The sequence below is a fragment of the Malus sylvestris genome, chromosome 16 (genome assembly GCF_916048215.2).
Source record: "Malus sylvestris chromosome 16, drMalSylv7.2, whole genome shotgun sequence".
Taxonomy (NCBI): Eukaryota; Viridiplantae; Streptophyta; class Magnoliopsida; order Rosales; family Rosaceae; genus Malus; species Malus sylvestris.
The window spans coordinates 37,925,993-37,931,163 of NC_062275.1; the positions used below are offsets into that span (position 1 = coordinate 37,925,993).

The 5,171-nt window shown below is 45.0% G+C and overlaps 1 long non-coding RNA gene across 1 annotated transcript; it reads right to left on the reverse strand.

Moving 5' to 3' along the window:
* Window positions 1-3,704: 3,704 nt before the first annotated feature.
* LOC126608581 (uncharacterized) lies at window positions 3,705-4,515 on the reverse strand. Its single transcript, XR_007617913.1, has 2 exons — window positions 4,388-4,515; window positions 3,705-4,212 (listed from the first exon to the last, which is right to left on the reverse strand). It is a non-coding gene; the product is annotated as an uncharacterized LOC126608581 (long non-coding RNA).
* Window positions 4,516-5,171: the final 656 nt, after the last annotated feature.

A 5,171-nucleotide genomic window follows, 5' to 3' on the forward strand; every position in this document is an offset into this window, starting at 1 on the left:
GATTTTGTGCATCAACATTTGGCGCCGTCTGTGGGAAACGACACTTATTCCTACTCTCTTCAGCTGTGTCAAGCTGGTTTCTATCATTCGTACACTTTCTTTTGATCAGGCATCCCTCTCCAACATGGGAAGCGAAGGAAGCCACAGCACACAGAATGACACCCCCCTTGCACATAGTGCGAAACAACGAAAGAAGGAAGGAAAACGAGTTCTTCTTCAAGTTAAAGTCGATGAGTTGGAAGCTCAGAACAACAAGATAGCAATGAGGAATGAGGTCCTCCAGGAGCAATATGAGAAGCTCTTCGAGACACTCCACGAAGCTAGGCAAGCTCAGACACGCGAGCTTGTTGCCCCCGTGGAAGTCAACCATCAACTGGGTGCCCTCCAACATGGAGGGTCACATGCATTCGACATAGATATCCCTGATAGGGAACAGATTACCCCTCGACTTGATAATCAACATGAGGCTTCTCTTAACCCAGTTGCTTCGACCCGAACCATGAGAAGTGGAGGGAGACACCTCTTTGCTGAAGGGGCAGAAGGATCGAAAGCCGTCTTTCGCGATTGTCAGGATTTCCTGAAGCAACGTCGAGAGAATTCCATCCATATAAGCTCAAAGATTAATGACCCAAGGATTTCTGAGAGACTCGGTCCCCTGCCACGGCCCAAGCCGGCCACCAATTTGGGGAAGGGGCAACAAGTCCTAGAGAGACATGAGGGTACAGGGGACTCAGAGGTGTTCCGACAGACATACCCTGGAAGCCAGTACAGCGAGTCCAGGGAAAAATCACATGCCCTTGATCAAACCTTCCTAATTCCAAGAGGAGATGGAGATTTACGAAAGAAAGCTCCAGTGACACATAACTCCGCTCAGGACCCCCTTGTCCTACAACTTCTTGAGGAAGTAAACAAGTTGAAGGCTGAACGTCAGGCTGAAATACCTGACTGGAACCAACCCAGGCCTGGCCCTCTTACAAGGAGGATCCTCAACACCCCCCTTCAAGCAAAGACAAAGCAAAAGCTTGGCTTGCAACTTTATACTGGAAAAGAGGACCCGATTGAGCACCTTAACCTCTTTGAGTCCACCATGGCATACCGGATGCACACCGACGAAGAGCGATGTCTTCTCTTCCCCTCCACCCTCTCTGGTGGAGCTCTAAATTGGTATTGTCGTCTTACACCTGAGACGGTAGACTCATTTGAGGAATTGAGGAAACTATTTGTTTCCCAACACATTTTCCAAACCGATCGCTTGCACTCTGCAGATGACTTGTACACTATCCGCCAGAAGCCAGACGAGTCATTACGTATGTATGTTGGCCGCTTCAGCCATGAATACTCCCGTTGTGCCGAGGCAGACGACAAGACTGCCCTCAAAGCCTTCACGGCAGGCCTACGTGATTGTTTCTTTAAATACATGATCAATGCCAATACTTGGAAGACTTACTCTGAGGTGATGGCGCAGGCTTATAACCATGCCTCCGCCGAGGCAAAGACATATCAGGAGAAACCCCCTACAACCATCCTTTATCAACAAGTGGGAGGTGGAAGCCAGACTCACCTAAATGAGAAGACCTCGACTTTCCAAACAGCAGTGGCACCTCCCCATGCCTTGCATAATGCTTCACCGAATCAACAGTCATATCAATTTCAAGGCAAGAGGAAGGATTTCCATCCTCACCACTCTCCTTTCAGTAAAAAGAGTAAGGGACACTATCCCGATAACCAAGGGTATCGCCACAATAGCGCTCGCCCCCAGGCAGTCAATGCAGTGGGTCAAACCCGCGTCAAGGGTATCGCCACAATAGCGAGGTTTTAGCCTGCCATACTTAAGGTGTCTTACGCCTGCCGAGGCGGAAATCGTCCTTCGGGAAATACATGAGGGAGTCTGTGGAGATCATGCTGGATCTCGGTCCCTAGCACACAAGACTTTTCGCCAAGGATATTACTGGCCAACACTCCACCAGGATGCCATCAAAGTATCCCGCTCATGTGACAAATGTCAACGATATGCAACTATTCCTCATTCCCCTCCAGAGCCTCTTACTCCTATGATCAGCCCTTGGCCCTTCGCCCAGTGGGGACTTGATTTGATCGGCCCAATGCCGGCAGGGAAGGGCAAAGTCCGTTACGCAGTCGTTGCAGTGGACTACTTCACAAAGTGGGCCGAAGTAGAACCCTTGGCAACCATTACTGAGGCAAAGATAGAAGACTTCGTGTGGAAGAACATCCTTTGTAGATTCGGCATTCCCAATGCGATAGTCACTGACAATGGGCGACAGTTTGACAACAAGAAGTTCAGGTTGTTCTGCTCTAAGTTCAACATCAACTTATGCTTTGCCTCTCCAGCTCATCCCCAGTCTAATGGACAAGTTGAGGCCATCAACAAAATAATCAAGCGCACTTTGAAAACCAGCTTGGACAAAGCTAAAGGCTGTTGGCCAGAATTTGTACCCCAAGTTCTTTGGTCATATCGCACTTCATATCGGACTTCAACAGGAGAAACTCCATTCTCACTTGCCTTTGGCACAGAGGCGGTTGTCCCTGTTGAGCTCGAGCAAGCAACATTCCGAGTCCAGAACTACATTCAAAGTGAAAATGACAAACAACTCACCCTCAACTTGGATTTAGTCGAGGAACACAGAAACCAAGCTCACTTGAGGAATGTCGCCTACAAGCAGCGCATCTCCAACTATTATGACTCTATGGTCAAGCCTCGTTCTTTCAAAATAGGAGACTGGGTCTTAAAGAAAAGATTACTCTGCGACAGAGTCCCGAGTGAAGGCACACTTAGTCCAAACTGGGATGGACCGTATGAAGTCATTGGCATCAGTCGCCCTGGCTCTTACACACTTAGAAGCTCTGATGGCAAGACCCTTGGCCATCCATGGAACGCTGATCACTTGAAGTACTACTACAAATAGACTCACGATGTACAAGTGTTGAGCTATAGCCGTTCGGCATCCTATGTAATGAAGGCCATTTGGCAATGAATTCAATAAAGAGGTAATTTAGCCAACTCAGCCCTCACCCTTTTACATTCATAGCAAGCGATGCCAGAACCCTTCTCAATCAGAAAGCAATCCGTCTTCCACAGTCACTACAAAACAAGCAAATGAAGACCGTGTCAAGCGCCAAAAAAAAAAAAAAAAAAAAAAAAAAAAAAAAAAAAACAGCTTCATCCAAAAAGCTTCACCCGAAAAGCTTCACCTCCAAAGCTTCACCCACAAAGCTTCACCTAAAAAGCTTCACCCAAAAAGCTTCACCCGAAAAGCTTCACCTCCAAAGCTTCACCCACAAAGCTTCACCTAAAAAAGCTTCACCCACAAAGCTTCACCTAAAAAGCTTCACCCAACAAGCTTCACCCGAAAAGCTTCACCTCCAAAGCTTCACCCACAAAGCTTCACCTAAAAAGCTTCACCCACAAAGCTTCACCCAAAAAAAAAAAATTTCACCCGAAAAGCTTCACTTAAAAAAGCTTCACCTACAAAGCTTCACCTAAAAAATCTTCACCTAGAAAGCTCCCTCTACATACTTTCACCATCAAAGCTTCACCATCAAAGCTTCACCTAGAAAGCTTCATCTACAAAGCTTCACCATCAAAGCTTCACCTAGAAAGCTTCATCTACAAAGCTTCATCTACAAAGCTTCACCATCAAAGCTTCACCTAGAAAGCTTCAACACCAAAGCTTCAACACAAAACCTTGCTCCAAATAAACAAATTTTGTTCACAAAACCCAAGATGCCCTTGAACTTGTACAAAAACACTTGGGTAAACATAAACATTTTTTGTTTTACACCCACAAAGGCCCAAAATTTTCCTTCTTATTTATTCACTTATATATGTTCCCAAACATATTATAATAGATCCAACAACAAGCCAAAGTCCCAAGTTTCATAATGGACAAAAGTACAAGCAATTCATCAATAATGAAGGTGCTACAAAAATTGGAATCTGCCCCAAAATAGAAATCCAACCCAAGAGACTTTTTCTCTCTCTCCCTCTTCCGCCTCCTTTCATCTATCAAATTTCTGCAACCTCTGCTCTTCTCCAATGGAGCTGATTTTTGGACACCCTATAGTTCTTGAGCATATGAACAACTTTCAAGAAGGAACCATTTCTGTTTGAGCGACGGAAATTAAAGTGTTGAAGCTCCAAACATGACAGTCGGATTCTTGCAGATTTCGAAGCTGCTGTGATGTTTCGAAGATCTGGAAATATTTAACCATTAGTTCATTCTGAATTTTTGATATGTTATGAAAGAGACGATGAGGAACAACTTCAATGAAGAAAGCATGCCGATCTGAACAATAGAAAATGGAGTTTCGAAGCTCACAACAAATCTGACGGGTTGACAGAAAAATAATAACCAGTCATTCATCATACCTGGATTTCTGGAGTTATACTGCTCCGAGGGATCTCAAATTTGGATATGTTGTAGTTCACGAGCTGAGGAACAACTTCAATGAAGAAAGAATACCGATCTGAACAAGAGAAAATGGAGTTTCGAAGCTCACAACAAATCTGACGGGTTGACAGAAAAATAATAACCAGTCATTCATCATACCTAGAGTCAAAATAAGCTTATTTATTAATATTTTCGATAAGCCACAAATATGTACATATACATGAGTCAAAATAAACAAACAAAAGGGAGCCTTCACAAAGGTTGCTTAGGGGAAGTCTCAGCAGTCGGTAGAGCCCCAGAAAGAGAAAGCACCGGAGGGTGGTTATCCGGAGCCTCAGTACTTGACAAAACCCCAGAAGGAGGAGGCATTGGAGGTTCATCATTTGAAGCTTCATTACCAGGTACAACCCTAGAGGACGAAGGCAATAAATGTCTTTGGAACAAACCCACAAACCGCTGATGATTAAGTAAAACCTTACCATCAGATTCCTTCATCTGGTCAAGCTTCCTCTTCATGTTTGTAGCATAGTCATGGGCGAGCCGGTGCAACTGCTTATTCTCATGCTTGAGCCCTCTAATCTCCTGTTTGAGACTCATCACTTCAGCAGCCAATGATTCAACTTGGCGGGTTCTAGCAAATAGGCGTTGGGCCATATTAGACACAGAACCTGCACACTGAACACTAAGAGCCAGAGAGTCCTTAACAGCCAACTCATCAGACCGTTTGGAAAGTAGTCTATTATCTTTGGGAGTGAGAAGGTT